Here is an 18,243-nt window from a genome sequence, read left to right as displayed (position 1 = left end):
TTCATCGTGCGATGTTCATGCCGTCGCAAGGGGCTACGGCCCCTTAACCATCTCACACCCTTTGTCCGTGCAATATTTAACCACTCACAAAATTATGATTGTAGGTAATACTCCATATAATAAAAATATTGCATGCCCCAAGGGCATGCAAGGGTTAAAGGTGCGTAGCCCCTTGCGACGGTGTGAAGAGCGCCCGTAGGGCGCGATGAATCACCTAGTTGTTATATATGTAGTATAAAAAGAATGTTTTTATTACCAAACGTTATTTATTTATGAATTTGACTGTAAAATGTTGTAAAGCAGAAAGTGCTAACCTCGTTCAGACATAAGGGGTCATTCCGAGTTCCGCGTAGCGTCTAGTTCCCTTCATGGAGAGGACCTTTGCTGTGCGGTGCGCGATGACGTCATTGCGCACCGCACAGTAAAGGACCTCTCCATGAAGGGAAACTCTAGTTTCCCTTCACAGCGGCCAGCGGCAGCGGGCAGCGGGGGGCACAGCAGCAGCGGATCTTGCCCTGGTGCGGCGCCCTCCGGATGGCGCCAGCGCCCTCCGAGAAGGCGGCGCCCCGGGCAAAAGTCCTGCTTGCCCGTGGCAAGATCCGCTACTGCCCCAAACAGCACCTCATGCAGAGATATCGAAGAGGTGCAATGAGCCAAGCAACACAAACAATTCCCACTGGAATTATACGTCCAAATTACTGGAATTATACATCTAAATCACTGGAATTTAATGGCAAAATAACTGAAATTATACGTCCAAATCACTGGAGTTATACGTCCAAATCACTGGAATTAAATGGCAAAATCACTGGAATTAAATGGCAAAATCACTGGAATTATACGTCCAAATCACTGGAATTAAATGACAAAATCACTGGAATTATACTGCAAAATCACTGGAATTATACGTCCAAATCACTTGAATTATACATCCAAATCACTGGAATTAAATGGCAAAATCACTGGAATTAAATGACAAAATCACTGGAATTAAATGTCAAAATCACTGGAATTATACGTCCAAATCACTGGATTAAATGGCAGTACCACTGGACATATACGGAAGTGTCAGACAGGATGGGACTTTAAAAAAATAGTCCCCAAACAGCACATGATGCAAAGAAGAAAAAAAGATGCGCAGAGGTTGCTGTATGACTAAGCCAAGCGACACAACCACCTGGCACATCTAGTAGTGTCACGCAGTGGCTGAATGTCGAGAGTGGGCTGCAATTGTTCGGTCCACTGACAGCATCTCCAGCACGCCCCTGTCATTTTTAAAAAATTCTGCAATTGGTGTACTTATACGGCAGTACCCCAGGACTAATACAGCAGTACCCGTGGACTCTTACGGCAGTGTCAGACAGGATGGCGCTTTTCAAAAACTAGGCCCCAAACAGCACCTCATGCAAAGATGTCGAAGAGGTGCAATGAGGTAGCTGCATGACTAAGCCAAGCAACACAAACAATTCCCACTGGAATTATACGTCCAAACCACTGGAATTATACGTCCAAATCACTGGAATTAAATGGAAAAATCACTGGAATTATACATCCAAATCACTGGAATTATACTGCAAAATCACTGGAATTATAATGCAAAATCACTGGAATTATACATCCAAATAACAGGAATTATACGTCCAAATCTCTAGAATTAAATGGCAGTACCACTGGACATATAAGGAAGTGTCAGACAGGATGGCACTTTAAAAAAATAGTCCCCATACAGCACATGATGATAAGAAGAAAAAAATGTGCAAGACGGAATTGTCCTTATGTTGTATAAACAGGACATGCACACTTTAACAAACCAATCATTTCAGCGACAGGGTCTGCCACACGACTGTGGCTGAAGTGACTGGATTGTTTGGGCCCCCACCGAAAAAAGAAGCAATCAATCTCTCCTTGCACAAACTGGCTCTACAGAGGCAAGATGTCGACCTCATACTGATCCTCCGATTCCTCACCCCTTTCACTGTGTACATCATCCTCCTCACAGATTATTAATTCGTCCCCACTGGAATTCACCATCACAGGTCCCTCTGTACTTTCTGGAGGCAATTGCTGGTAAAGGTCTTCCCGGAGGAATTTATAATTCATTTTGATGAACATCATCTTCTCCACATTTTGTGGAAGTAACCTCCTACGCCGATCACTGACAAGGTTACTGGCTGCACTAAACACTCTTTCGGAGTACACACTAGAGGGGGGGGCAACTTAGGTAAAAAAAAGCCAGTTTGTGCATGGGCATCCAAATTGCTTCTTTTTCCTGCCAGTATACATATGCCTACTTGGATGCTGTCACTCATATAATCCTCCGCCTCTCTTTCAATGGTGACAGAATCATATGCAGTGACAGTAGACGTGTCAGTAATCGTTGGCAGGTCCTTCAGTCCGGACCAGATGCCAGCTTTCGCTCCTGGCTGCCCTGCTTCACCACCAGCGGATGGGCTAGGAAATCTTATATTTTCCTTGCAGCCCCAGTGGCGGGAGAAATTGAAGGAGGCGCTATTGATGGGTCACATTCCGCTTGAGTAGACAATTTACTCAGCAGCAGGTCTTTGCACCTCTGCATACTTGTGTCTGCCAGAAAGAGAGATACAACGTAGGCTTTAAACCTAGGATCGAGCACGGTGGCCAAAATATAGTGCTCTGATTTCAACAGATTGACCACCCTTGAATCCTGGCAAAGCCCTCCATCCACAAGTCCACATACTTTGCGGAATCGCTCCTTCTTAGCTCCTCCTTCAATTTCTCCAGCTGCTTCTGCAAAAGCCTGTTGAGGGGAATGACCTGACTCAAGCTGGCAGTGTCTGAACTGACTTCATGGGTGGCAAGTTCGAAGGGTTGGAGAACATTGCACAAGATTGAAATCATTCTCCACTGCGCTTGAGTCAGGTGCATTCCCCCTCCTTTGCCTATATCGTAGGTTGATGTATAGGCTTGAATGGCCTTTTGCTGCTCCTCCATCCTCTGAAGCATATAGAGTGTTGAATTCCACCTCGTTACCACCTCTTGCTTCAGTTGATGGCAGGGCAGGTTCAGGAGTGTTTGCTGGCGCTCCAGTCTTCGGCACGCAGTGGCAGAATGTCGAAAGTAGCCCGCAATTTTTCGGGCCACCAGCAGCATCTCCTGTACATCCCTGTAATTTCTCAAAAAATTCTGCACCACCAAATTAATTGTATGTGCAAAACATGGGACGTGCTGGAATTTGCCCAGATGTAATACACGCACAATATTGGTGGCGTTGTCCAATATCACAATTCTCCAGAAGAGTCTAATTGTGGTAAGCCATTCTGCGATGATGTCCCTCAGTTTAAGTAAGAGGTTGTCAGCTGTCTGCCTCTTACGGAAAGCTGTGATACATAGCATAGCCTGCCTAGGAACGAGTTGGCGTTTGCGAGATGCTGCTACTGTTGCCACTGCTGTTGTTGCTGCGGGAGGCCATACAACTACCCAGTGGGCTGACACAGTCATGTAGTCCTTAGCCTGCCCTGTTCCACTTGTCCACATGTCCGTGTTTAAGTGGACACTGGATACAACCGCATTTTGTAGGACACTGGTGACTCTTTTTCTGACATCTTTGTACATTCTCGGTATCGCCTGCCTAGTGAAGTGGAACCTAGATGGGATTTGGTACTGGGGACACAATACCTCTATCAATTGTCTAAATCCCACTGCACTAATGCAGACGCACGTCTAACACCAACATAAGTGTCATGGCCTCAGTTATCCGCTTTGCAACAGGATGACTGCTGTCATATTTCATCTTCCTCACAAAGGACTGTTGTACAGTCAATTGCTTACTGGAAGTAGTACAACTGGTCTTCCGACTTCCCCTCTGGGATGACGATCGACTCCCAGCAGCAACAACAGCAGCGCCAGCAGCAGTAGGCGTTACACTCAAGGATCCATTGGAGGAATCCCAGTTAGGAGAGGACTCGTCAGACTTGCCAGTGACATGGCCTGCAGGACTATTGGCGTTCCTGTCTAAGGAGGAAATTGACACTGAGGGAGTTGGTGGTGTGGTTTGCAGGAGCTTGGGTACAAGAGGAAGTGATTTAGTTGTCAGTGGACTGCTTCCGCTGTCACCCAAAGTTTTGAACTTGTCAATGACTTCTGATGAATGCGCTCCAGGTGACGTATAAGGGAGGATGTTCCTAGGTGGTTAATATCCTTACCCCTACTTATTACAGATTGACAGAGGCATAGTAATGTTTGAGGAGGGAAAGAGAGACTCTGTGTTGGGGCACGCTTAAATAAAACTTAACTTTTAATTAGAATAGGATAAAAATGTAGTACCTTGACAGACACACATATATATATATAGTCCTAAAAGAGGAGGACAAAAAAGAATCTGGACCTCTCTCTACTATTATCATAGGAATCTGAGAGTAGATTCTGAAAGAATTTTAATGGTTAAAGATAAAATGAGAATAATGGTTAAAGATAAAAATAAGAATAAACATTCTTAATTGATGTAATAAATGAGGAGACAGTGACACCTAAGATGAAAATATCAAAATTGGTTTCTACATCAGAAAAGAAAAAGATTTCTGATATAAGTCACAATGGCATAAGATATGACAACAATTTTTAGTAGACTTAGAAGTATAGGTCTATTGACCAATGCCAATTGTGATGAATTTATCCTGGTATCCTAGTAGGAGGTAAATTGCTAATTCTAGCTTTCTCGTCAGCGATCAGCGTATCGGATAATGAATGTGAAATGTGTGCAAACCTGAAATCAGATGCACAATAGAGTCAATTATAGCTCCAACACTTCGGTTTTACATACACGGATAAGGATCTGTGGATATTCACAGGTAAGTAATATATTTAATATATTTAACAGGTCTGAGATCAGACAATTAAGAGAGGGAAAAAAGGTATGAAATTCAGTAAGGTCAAAGGTTGCTCCAGCACTTCTGCTTTTCACATTTGGATACAGATATCTATTACTGCACCTGAGATTCCCTAGTAGTCTCCCACCTAGGTACTATTCAGGCTCCTCACTGCTTAGCTTTCAAGATCAGGCGAGATTGGGCGTAACCAGAGAGATATGGCAGTAATATCACATGGATTGTGAATGAGAGAGTGTATGGTTATTGGCACATACCAAAAGAGCACTTCAGCTATCCATTGAGATGCACAGTCTATCTGTTATTGTCGTATTACCGGGAATTTATATGACTGACATTTTAGATGAGTGAGTACTGAATGAGTGAGGTATAGGAAACAATTAAGTACAGGGCCCGCCCCTTGTTGTCCGCCGCACCATACAATAATGGACAGTGGATGAGAAAGGCGGGTTACCTGTGCTTGTGGAAAATAAGTGTGGAATTACACAGGTATCTTAAAGTTTTCTTATATAATCAAAGATCCAAGATAGGGATCACATAATCATATGTTATCCTAAGAAAGAATTGTTTCTCTTGGAGCAACTGGGGTATGGTTCAGAAATTTTTTTTGAATTGACCATCCACAGATTTTGGAAATGTGAAAAGGAGGGCTGAATGTTAATGGTAAAGTATATTACTTGTTTATCACAGTGGTTGACATAAAATAAAACAAAATGACAAGCAAAGAGAATTTAGCAAATTACCTGATGATAGATCAAAAATAAATAAATATCAAATATCAAAATTTAACATGGGTAATACGATACCAGGAAAGATGGTGGGCTGAACCGTGCACTGTTCAGCACCACATAACACAGACGGCCGTTTCACCTGAGGTGTCTTGTTCACAGTGAACAAGCCACCTCAGGTGAAACGGCCGTCTGTGTTATGTGGTGCTGAACAGTGCACGGTTCAGCCCACCATCTTTCCTGGTATCGTATTACCCATGTTAAATTTTGATATTTGATATTTATTTATTTTTGATCTATCATCAGGTAATTTGCTAAATTCTCTTTTCTTGTCATTTTGTTTTATTTTATGTCAACCACTGTGATAAACAAGTAATATACTTTATCATTAACATTCAGCCCTCCTTTTCACATTTCCAAAATCTGTGGATGGTCAATTCAAAAAAAATTTCAGAACCATACCCCAGTTGCTCCAAGAGAAACAATTCTTTCTTAGGATAACATATGATTATGTGATCCCTATCTTGGATTTTTGATTATATAAGAAAACTTTAAGATACCTGTGTAATTCCACACTTATTTTCCACAAGCACAGGTAACCCGCCTTTCTCATCCACTGTCCATTATTGTATGGTGCGGCGGACAACAAGGGGCGGGCCCTGTACTTAATTGTTTCCTATACCTCACTCATTCAGTACTCACTCATCTAAAATGTCAGTCATATAAATTCCCGGTAATACGACAATAACAGATAGACTGTGCATCTCAATGGATAGCTGAAGTGCTCTTTTGGTATGTGCCAATAACCATACACTCTCTCATTCACAATCCATGTGATATTACTGCCATATCTCTCTGGTTACGCCCAATCTCGCCTGATCTTGGAAGCTAAGCAGTGAGGAGCCTGAATAGTACCTAGGTGGGAGACTACTAGGGAATCTCAGGTGCAGTAATAGATATCTGTATCCAAATGTGAAAAGCAGAAGTTCTGGAGCAACCTTTGACCTTACTGAATTTCATACCTTTTTTCCCTCTCTTAATTGTCTGATCTCAGACCTGTTAAATATATTAAATATATTACTTACCTGTGAATATCCACAGATCCTTATCCGTGTATGTAAAACCGATGTGTTGGAGCTATAATTGACTCTATTGTGCATCTGATTTCAGGTTTGCACACATTTCACATTCATTATCCGATACGCTGATCGCTGACGAGAAAGCTAGAATTAGCAATTTACCTCCTACTAGGATACCAGGATAAATTCATCACAATTGGCATTGGTCAATAGACCTATACTTCTAAGTCTACTAAAAATTGTTGTCATATCTTATGCCATTGTGACTTATATCAGAAATCTTTTTCTTTTCTGATGTAGAAACCAATTTTGATATTTTCATCTTAGGTGTCACTGTCTCCTCATTTATTACATCAATTAAGAATGTTTATTCTTATTTTTATCTTTAACCATTATTCTCATTTTATCTTTAACCATTAAAATTCTTTCAGAATCTACTCTCAGATTCCTATGATAATAGTAGAGAGAGGTCCAGATTCTTTTTTGTCCTCCTCTTTTAGGACAATATATATATATGTGTGTCTGTCAAGGTACTACATTTTTATCCTATTCTAATTAAAAGTTAAGTTTTATTTAAGCGTGCCCCAACACAGAGTCTCTCTTTCCCTCCTCAAACATTACTATGTACTATTGACTCTGGGTGCACCACCAACCACAACAAACTCCTTGAATACCGTTTACAGGCATCTCTTATGTAAATGCACTGTTGGACACAAGGGACAAATTTCATAAAGAGCCCTTTACAAAAAGATTAATTTTAGTCCTGTGCGGCACCAAATTAATCCTTTTCAGATTGACAGAGGCAACAGATGGCTTGACACCTGTTGTCCAGATTTGTGGAGAAATTATTCCACACCGAAGAGGTGGCTTTTTTGGTAGTTTGCCCAGGCATCACAATGGGCTTATTCATCCCACGGACAACAGGTATCTCCCCCGGTGCCTCATTTAAACAAACCACATCACCATCAGAATCCTCATCGTCAACTTCCTCAGCGCCAGCAACACTCATATCCTCATCCTGGTGTACTTCAACGGTGACATCTTCAATTTCAATATCAGGAACTGGACAGTGGGTGCTCCTTCCAGCACTTGCAGGGGGCATGCAAATGGTGGATGGAGCCACCTCTTCCCAACCAGTGTTGGGAAGGTCAGGCATCGCAACTGCTGACACACTTGGACTCTCCTTGGGGATTTGTTATACCATCTTAGAACACACAGTTCTTTTCTGTGCTTTTTCCAGCTTAACTCTTTTAATTTTTCTAGCTGGAGGATGAGGGCTTCCATCGTCATGTGAAGCTAAACCACTAGTCATGAACATAGGCCAGGGCCTTAGCCGCTCCTTGCCACTCCGTGTCGTAAATGGCATATTGGAAGTTTACGTTTCTCCTCGGACAATTTAAATTTCTTTTTTTGGGTCTTTTTACTGAACTTTGGCTTTTTGGATTTTACATGCCCTTTACTATCACATTGGGCATTGGCCTTGGCAGACAACGTTGATGGCATTTCATTGTCTATGTCATGGCTAGTGGCAGCAGCTTCAGCACTAGGAGTAAGTGGTTCTTGATTTTCCATATTTTATCCTCCAAATATTTGTTCTCCATTATTTTTCTGGAGTTATATAACACAATATGCGGCACAGGAATGACTGATGGCTGATGTACAGGACACTATCACTGGTCTGATGCAGGGCAACACAGCAACACTGTAATGGACTTGTTGTTATTATTATTATTATTATTATTATTATTATTATTATTATAATACTGTAGCAGTGGACATATAGCAGCATCATATGCCACTGTGATTGCCTGGTCACTGGAATGACTGATGGCTGATGCACAGGACACTATCACTGGTCTGATGGAGGACAACACAGCAACATTGTAAGGGACTTGTTGTTATTATTATTATTATTATTATTATTATTATAATACTGTAGCAGTGGACATATAGCAGCAGCGTATACCACTGTGACTGCCTGGTCACTGGAATGACTCATGGCTAATGCACAGGAAACTACCACTGGTCTGATGCAGGACAACACAGCAACACTGTAAGGGACTTGTTGTTGTTATTATTATTATTATTATTATTATTATTATTATTATAATACTGTAGCAGTGGACATATAGCAGCATCATATACCACTGTGATTGCCTGGTCACTGGAATGACTAATGACTGATGCACAGGACACTACCACTGGACTGATGCAGCACAATACACCACCACTGAACTGATGCAGCACAGCACAGCAGCAATGGACACATGGCAGCAAGAGGACACAACCACTGTGACTGGAAATATACAGCACAAGACACGGACACTGAGAGAACGGAGACACGTCCTCTCTCTACACTCTCCAATGCCAGAGTGAAAATGGTGGGGACGTGCGGCTCCTTATATTGAACCCCACGAGAATCCGACAGCTGGATGATGACGTTTTGCCTCTTTCTGGTTTCCAAGTCAGTCGGGAAAACCCGAGCCTGACTCTGATCCGGACTCGAATGGTGAAGTCCGGTAGGGTTCGGTTCTCTGAGAACCGAACCCGCTCATCTCTAGTTGAAATGCGTTGGGAGTGGCTACAAACTGTGGATGTTGTAACGTCACCCGCTGGGTCCAGAGCAAGCATGAGAGATTCAACCAGACGGAGCACAGCACAGACGATTATTATACCCGGGCATTTCCTTGCCGTGCTTGTTATCTAATACCTGTATGTACGTGGATATTGTTTTTATGCTATAAAGTGTGTTACATTTTAATTTATGAGTGCGCTTTCCAAATTCTTCCTAGTGTATATATATATATATATATATATATATATATATATAAGAGATGAGCCCCCGAACTTCACTACCCAAGCCCGGATCTGAGTCTAGCTCGAGTTTTCCCGCCTGACTCGGAAACCAGAACGAGGCAAAACGTCATCATCCCACTGTCGGATTCTCGCGGGGTTTGGATTTCATATAAGAAGCCGCGCGTCGCCGCCATTTTCACTCTGGCATTGGAGAGTGTAGAGAGAGGACGTGTCTCTGTCCTCAATGTCCTGCATCAGTCCAGTCACAGTGATGGTGTTCTCTGCTGCCATGTGTCCAGTGCTGCTGTATAAGTCCAGTCCAGTGGTGCTGTGTTGTCCTGCATCAGTACAGTGGTAATGTATTGTGCTGCATCAGTCCAGTCACAGTGGTGGTGTCTTCTGCTGCCATATATATGTCCAGTGCTGCTGTATAAGTCCAGTCCATTGCAGTGGTGCTGTGTTATCCTGCATCAGTCCAGTGGTGGTGCCCCTGTGCTGCTGTATATGTCCAGTGGTACTGCCGTACATGTCCAATGATACTGCCGTATATGTCCAGCGGTACTGCCGTATAAATCCAGTGATACTGCCGTATATGTCCAGTGGTACTGTCATATAATTCCAGTGATACTGGTGTATATATTCAGTCCAGTGATACTGCCGTATATGTCCAGTGATAATGCCGTATATGTCCAGTGGTACTGCCGTATAATTCCAGTGATACTGCCGTATAATTCCAGTGGTACTGGCATATAAGTCCAGTGATACTGCCGTATAAATCCAGTCCAGTGGTATTGCCGTATAATTCCAGTGATACTGCCGTATAATTCCAGTGGTACTGGCGTATATGTCCATTGATACTGCCGTATAAATCCTATCCAGTGGTACTGCCGTATAATTCCAGTGATACTGCTATATAATTCCAGTGATACTGCCGTATAAGTCCAGTGGTACTGGCGTATAAATCCAGTGGTACTGCCGTATAATTCCAGTGATACTGCCATATAAATCCAGTCCAGTGGTACTGCCATATAAATCCAGTGGTACTGCCGTATAATTCCAGTGATACTGCCATATAATTCCAGTGGTACTGGCGTATAAATTCAATGATACTGCCCTATAAATCCAGTACAGTGGTACTGCCGTATCAGTGGTGGTGTCTTGTGCTGACATAAGTCCAGCGGTGGTGTCCTGTGCCTTATATTATTTACTCCAAATAAAGGGTTAAATACATTACTTATATTATTATCCAAATCATTTTTATATGGTTTGCCCTGTGTGATGTAGGGGTACGCTCGCCTGTGCTGCATATTATTATAATGGCTCCAAATAAAAGGGTTATTATTATTCAAATACATTTTACAGGCTTTGCCGTGTGTGTGTGTGTGTGTGTGTGTGTGTGTGTGTGTGTGTGTGTGTGTGTGTGTGTGTGTGTGTGTGTGTGTGGTTTAGGGGTATGCTCTCCTGTGCCACCAATATTGTACGTATATTACATCTGTGCAAATTCCAAAATGTCCCATGTTGCTTGTGCCGCACACTTGTGTCGCTTAGCTTAGTCATTCAGCTACCTCATTGCACCTCTTTTTCTTCTTTGCATGATGTGCTGTTTGGGGCCTAGTTTTTTTAAGTGCCATTCTGTCTACCATTGCAGTGCCACTCCTAGATGCACCAGGTGTTTGTGCCGCACACTTGTGTCGCTTAACTTAATCATCCAGCTACCTCATTGCACCTCTTTTTCTTCTTTGCATCATGTGCTGTTTGTGGCCTACTTTTTAGATCTGCAATCCTGTCTGCCACTGCAGTGCCACTCCTAGATGGGCCAGGTGCTTGTGTCCTTTAGCTTAGTCATCCAGCCACCTCGGTGCAACCTTTGGGCCTAAAACAATATTGTGAGATGTTCAGTATTCAGAATAGACTTGAAATGAGTGGAAATGAATGTTATTGAGAATAATAATACCACAGGATCAAAATGACCCCCAAATTTTGTGGTTTTATGTTTTTGTTTTTTTTTCAAAAATCATCCAGACCCAAAACCAAAACACGAAAGGGTGGTTTTGGCAAAACCAATCCAGATCCAAAACACGAGCATGAAACCAGAACCAAAACACAATACACGGAAAGTGCCCGCCGCACATCTCTAATATATGTGTGTGTGTGTGTGTGTGTGTGTGTGTGTGTGTGTGTGTGTGTGTGTGTGTGTGTGTGTGTGTGTGTAAAACGGGTACAGAAAATAAGGACTCGTAAGACAGGTCTTCTGGTAAAATAATGTATTTTACTGCCATCAGACACTATGCACAGCACATAGGTACATGACTGAAAATAAGCAAACAAACATTAAAAGTCCTCGCACTTGTGCTTAGCAGTCAGTTTGCTGCAGTGGCTTGCAGACACACTTGCCATGCTCTCCTGGCACGACCAATGTCCACAGTCTCTGGCACTGCAAACTGTACCCCACTCACTGGCCTCTGACTTCCTGCTGGCAGTGGTGCCGAGAGAGGTGGGGAGAGGGTACAAATTACCCGGGCCCAGGTCTGATAGAGGGGCCCAGTGAGGATCCAGTAGGGGCCCAGGCCCCCGCCCCCTTACCTGGCAGCAGCAGCTGCAGCTCTACTCCTCAGCCCAGCACACTCTGCTGTGTACTGGGCTGGAGTGTGGCCCTGGAGGTGCTTAAATACAATTTTTTTCAGTATTTTTTTCTAAGGGTACATGACCACACCTCTTGTGATTAGACCACACCCTTGAAAATTACTTGGGCCCAGCCCGGCTCTCGACTGCCCTTGGCTCTGGGGAATCTGGAACACCTGGACTTCTGTTTTTCTAGTTGCAGCAGTGCAATTCAGAAAGTCCGGAGTTAAACATTTCCACTGCAGGTCTTGTGTTTTTTTTCTCCATTGCAGGGAGCTGATCCCACCAGAATGTGGGCAATTGTGGTGAGACACAAGCCCTCTCACCAAAATATGTATGTATATACAGATGTGTCCTCTTACATCCTTGCTGCAGTCACGCTAAACAGCCCTTCAAGTCATGCCATGACGTGGTGGGACTCGGTAGCACCAATTTTTTTGTTTTGCAGATCCCGCTGATCATCGAAATCAGTAATTGGCCTTCACAGTAAAAAAAAAAAAAATACACATTGCCCCCACAGTAATGAACACATTGCCCCTCACAAGAAATACATTTAAACTCATTGGCCCCCACAAGAAACAAAATGCATAAATACACAAATGTTGTCCCCACAGGGAAAAAACAAATAATAAAATTAAAATAAAAAATATCCTCCACAAAAATATAAAACATACATTAAATTGCCCCAGGCCCCCACATAAAGACTTACCTGTTAAAGAGAGGAGTTCCCAGACTTTCCCTGCCCTTAACTATGGCAGTCCAGCAGCAGCCTCAGTGTGGTGGATGGGATGATGGATGGCTAAGGTTACCACTGTGCCCAGCAGACTTGATTGGTAGATGGCCCTGGTGTTGGCTGCACTGCATCCTATTGGCAGCCCTGCCCATGTGCCCTTTCTTAACTGGGCTCTCTAGCTAGAACTCTTGCAGAATGAAGACTGTCAGATGTGACTGTCTCAGCCAATAAGAATCAGCTTGATTCCTATTTGCCATTGCTGTCGCAGTGACAGCCAACAGAGACGCCTGCAGCTTCAGCTAGCCGTGGCTACTTCAGTTAGAGCAGCTTGCTAATAAGAAGCAGCTTGACTCTTATTGGCTGCTAGAGAACATCTACCCCAATTGACTGGTTAAGTGCCTGCGATTGACACTTTGGCTATCTCTGCAGTAGGACATAATGGGGTAGTACTGATTTCACTGAGAGTGTGGGAAACTGTTTTCATAATATTATACGAGCGGATTGGCTGCCGGTGTCATGAGGCCTAAGTCTGACTCCAGATTGCATGGAGACCAGTCAAGTGATGTTGTCCAACATGCCTGGCAGGAGACGACAGGAAGAAAGCAGCAGGACCATGTGCAGCATGACAGTGCAGCACAGGAGTAGCAAGAGGAGTCCCCATAGAGTTCTGAGATACACTGTGAGACTGCATGGGGGTAACGGGGCACTAGACACATGGTTTCTGACACCCATTCTTCAAACCCTTGTCATCTCTTCACCACTTTCAACTCCCTTCTGCCCTCCCCCCCACCTCTCCTCACTCTGTGCCCTTGACTTTGCCACCTACAGTACTTCACATCCAAAATTTACTCGGTACATCAGGATATCACCTTCCGCCACCCCATCTCCTCTGCTCTCAGACCACCTCTCCCCATCCATCTTGCCAACTCTGACATCTTTCTCCAAATTATTTGGATATGAAGTTATGGCCCTCATCTTGTATTCCCGCTTTTCCACCTCCCTCCTTGACCATATCCCCTCTTGCCTCCTCTGCTATCTCTCTCATGGGGTTACGGTCGTTAGGCCGACCACACTTAGGTCAACAGTCATTAGGTTGACCACTATTGGTCGACATGCATTAGGTCCGTATGGTTACTAGGTCGACATGTACTAGGTCGACATGGAACAAGGTCGACATGCATTTTTCATTTTTATTTTCATTTTTTTAACTTTTTCATACTTTACGATCCACGTGGACTACGATTGGAGTTAGTAACCTGTGCCGAGTGCAGCGGTAGCGGAGCGAGGCACCTTGCCCGAAGCTTGCTCGCCATGTGAGGGGACACAGTGAACTAATTGGGGTTCCCCGTCACTTTATGAAGAAAACAATGGCAAAAAAAGTTTTTAAAAACTCATGTCGACCTTTTCCCAAGTCGACCTTGTTCATGTCGACCTATTTCAGGTGTTGACCTAGTCACTGTCAACCAATAGTGGTCGACCTAATGACTGTTGACCGAAGTGTGGTCGACCCTATGACCCAAACCCCTCTGTTACCATCTTGCCCATCTCTTTAATCCTTCCTTCACATCCGGTCCCAAGTTCTTTATAAAAAAACCATCCTTAATCCTTACACTCTCTTCAGCTCCTGACACATCTTTCTCCTCCCATTTTCCTTGAAACTCTTTGAGCATATTGTCTACAACTGCCTTTCTGTCCTCCCACTCCCTGCTTGACTAATTTCAGCCTGGCTTCCGTTCTTTCCACTTCACTGGAATTACCCTCATGAAATTCAGCAACGACCTCCTTGCTGTCAAATCCAAAGACCACTACTCATTGGGGGTAATTCCAAGTTGATCGCAGCAGGAAATTTTTTAGCAGTTGGGCAAAACCATGTGCACTGCAGGGGGGGGGGGGGGGGGCAGATATAACATGTGCAGAGAGAGTTAGATTTGGGTGGGTTATTTTGTTTCTGTGCAGGGTAAATACTGGCTGCTTTATTTTTACACTGCAATTTAGATTGCAGATTGAACACACCACACCCAAATCTAACTCTCTCTGCACATGTTATATCTGCCTCCCCTGCAGTGCACATGGTTTTACCCAATTGCTAAAAAGTTTTCTGCTGCGATCAACTTGGAATTACCCCCATTCTTCTCAATCTTCCTGCTGCTTTTTGCACTGTGGACCACTCACTCCCTCTCTGTGTCTGTGTGATACTGCCCTCTCCTGTCTGTCCTCCAGTGATGTGCAGCCAGGTGAGGCAGAGCCCCTCCTGTCATACTCAAGCATATTCAAGAACTTTGACTATAAAAATGATAAGAAAAATACAAAGAAAATATTAAAAATATCATCTTTGTATTAAACAAATAATTTTTATAGTCAAAACTCTGGCGTATAGTGGTCTATGGGCTTAATTCAAACCTGATCGCTTTTATGCAAAATCGCGAGGCGGACGATTATCGACCAACTGCACATGCATACGGATCGTAATGCACAGACGCAAGGCCAAACTGCAAATGAAATCAGCGTCTTTTATGATTGCTAGGCATTTGCAAGTTCATTGACAGAATGCAGGTGTTTGGGGGTGGTAACTGCCAATTTCTGGGAGTGTCAGGAAAAATGCAGGCATGCCCAAGCGTTTTCAGGGAGGGTGTGCGGCGTCAGCTCCAGCCTGATCAGCATGTTTGTATCGCACTGTAGCAGTAGGTCCTGGGCTACGCACAGACTGGAAAAAAATCATTCGATGGTGAGTGAGTTGTGAATGGGTTTGCAAAGCTTTTTGCACAGTGTACGCAGACTTGCACGGGGCAGATTTTCACTCTCCCGGGTGGCGACTATCTAATCGCAGACCTCTGCAAATTAGCACAAGAGCGATCAGGTCTGAATTAGGCCGTATGACAGGTGAGTCTCTTTCTCACATACCTACCTTGTACGCACTTCTCTGATCAAAACTGACCAAATTTCCAGCAGTATATACTGCTGCACCTTTGTATAATGCCCACATGAACTGTCATGTTCATATGTGTGTGTAAATCTGGCTCTGAAACCAACCAGTGCCTCCCCAGACATTAAACTCACCGCACTTCCTAACCACTTCCACTAACAGTAGGTGTTCCCAAAGTTTCTGTTTTTGGATGTCTCCAATTCTCCCTCTGCGAGTCCTCTATGTGAGCTCATCAACTTTTTTGGCCTCCAATATCTATGCTGATGACACTCATATCTACCTTTCCTTCCTTGACCTCTACCCCTTCTATTCTCACTCATCACCAACTGTCTCTCTATTATTTCTGCCTGGAATTCCCAGCGCTTTCTTAAACTTAACATATCTAAGACTGAGCTGATCATCTCCTGCATAACCTCACCTCCCACTAATTGATTATTGTCAGCAACCATTTCCTCTAGTCCCCAATAGTGCTGTCTTGGAGGTTTCCTTGAATCCCTCCTCACTTTTAAACCACATATTTAATACTTTTTGCAGTCCTGCCGTTTCCATCTCATACATATTTCTAGGATCAGACCCTTTATCAACCTGGAGGCAACTAAGACTCACTGGTCATTTCCAGATTGGACTATTGTAACCTCCTCTTATCTGGCCACCCCGACTCCCGCCTCTTACCACTCCAATCTGTTCTTATTGCTGCTGTCTGGCTCATCTTCCTCTCCAAACATACTATGTCTGCCTCCCCTCTCCAACAAACCCTACACTGTCTACCCTTCCCATTCAGAACCCAATTTAAGCTTCTCACACTTACCTACAAAGCCCTCACCCAATCCCCTCCCATTTACATCTCTGACCTCATCTACATTCACATTCCGCCCACCCACTTCACTTCACAAATGCATGGGGCTACTCCTGCCAACTGATTTCTTCCTTGCCTCTAAGAATTTGCCCGTGCTGCTCCCTACCTCTGGAATTCTTTCCCTCTCTCTATCAGACTCTCCACCTCTCTTCAAATCTTCAGTTGGTCTCTCAAGACCCACTTCATTAACACCATCCAGTTTTCATCCTAAATCAGTGCTCCCTACTCCTTCCACACTGTCTGTGCCATCTGTGTCACCCCTGTTTGTCTGCCTTCCCCTTTAGAATTTTGATGTCTGATAGGAAGAGGGAAAGAATTCCAGAAGTAGGAAGAAGCACAGGCAAAATCTGGTAGGAATAGGCGGTAGTAATTAGTTGGCAGGAGAGGCGGCATGCATTTAGGGAGTGAAGTGGGTGGGTGGGATGTAAATGGGAGAGGATTGGGTGAGGGCTATGGTATCTCTCCTGTCCTTACTTATACTATCATGTACTCCACACTCTCTACAATGGCATTTAACCCTTAGTTGCTACTGCCCTGCTGTTTATTTGAGTGTTATAATAGCTGATGCAGCAAAGCTTATAAGCCATGTCCTTGTCCTGCATTGTTTTCTACTGTAAGTCACAGTTTCTTGTTGTGCCCACTTGTTTATGTACTTTGTAAGGAGCTGTGGAAGCCTGGTGGCACCATATAACTGAAAGACAATAATAATATCATCTGTGGCTTTGTGTAGTACGGGCCCTTTCCTACTAGCCTGGGTATAACACATTACTGTATACATAAATGTAGACACGTCAGTAAAAAAAACAACACAGGACACATATACTATACCGTAGTGAAAACAATTTAATTAAATAAATACTCATGGACTGTTTACTGTATGTGATTGGTCAACAGTCAGGACCAGCTATTGGTTACAGTACTGCAGTTTTAATTCACAGAGCAAAAGCAACCTACCGGGCAAGCAGATAATTGCATTTCGTAGACCCTCTCGCATAATTTCATAGATACCTCCATCACTGTCCCTCTTCTTCTACCGAACGCCAGGGGTTTGTGTGCCTGCATGAACCCTGGTTCGTGCATGCGCACTAGTGCCAGCACTGAAGGATCTTTTCACTGCTTTGAATGTAGCATTGAAAAGATTTGTGAAGACAGCTTATTTTTACGTCAGCGGTCTCTGGCGAGTCAGAATGTTTATTATTGGGTGACGCCCGGCGTCTGATAATCAACATGATGAATATGCCCTTTGGTGGTATCTGGACAATATGCTGTCTCTGCTCTACAGTCCTATATGTTAGCTACTGTATATGTAACCTCATTATATTTATAGGTATTTAAGATTTAGCATGGGCTAAATCAGTGGTCTTGGTAATCAATAAAATCTGGATGGTTAGTGTGCCTTAAGGATCAAGGTTGGGAAACACTTGGCTAAACCCTTTTTGTTACGTGAAAAGAGACCTTGCAAAACTTGTGTTCTTTATGTAAACTGACCAATAATGATGAGGGATGGAGTTTGTTGCAGAGTTTTCTGTTATTTTGGGCCAATTACTTGTACATAATGCTTCGAATTGCAGCATTGCACAGTGCATGTTTGTTTGGGGGGGAGGTGGGGGTAGGGGCAGGATGTTGTGGCTCACAATGAATTGC

General features: G+C 43.6%; 1 protein-coding gene and 2 pseudogenes across 2 annotated transcripts in view; 2 read left to right on the top strand and 1 right to left on the bottom strand.

Moving 5' to 3' along the window:
• CACNA1S (calcium voltage-gated channel subunit alpha1 S) overlaps positions 1-18,243 on the top strand; it is a 515,698-nt gene that overhangs the window by 17,130 nt on the left and 480,325 nt on the right. The window lies entirely within an intron of this gene.
• Positions 4,956-5,074, bottom strand: LOC135051379 (5S ribosomal RNA; annotated as a pseudogene).
• LOC135053245 (5S ribosomal RNA) lies at positions 6,428-6,546 on the top strand (annotated as a pseudogene).

Source organism: Pseudophryne corroboree, chromosome 2 (assembly GCF_028390025.1).
Source record: "Pseudophryne corroboree isolate aPseCor3 chromosome 2, aPseCor3.hap2, whole genome shotgun sequence".
Taxonomy (NCBI): Eukaryota; Metazoa; Chordata; class Amphibia; order Anura; family Myobatrachidae; genus Pseudophryne; species Pseudophryne corroboree.
This window is presented reverse-complemented; position numbering and strand designations above follow the sequence as displayed.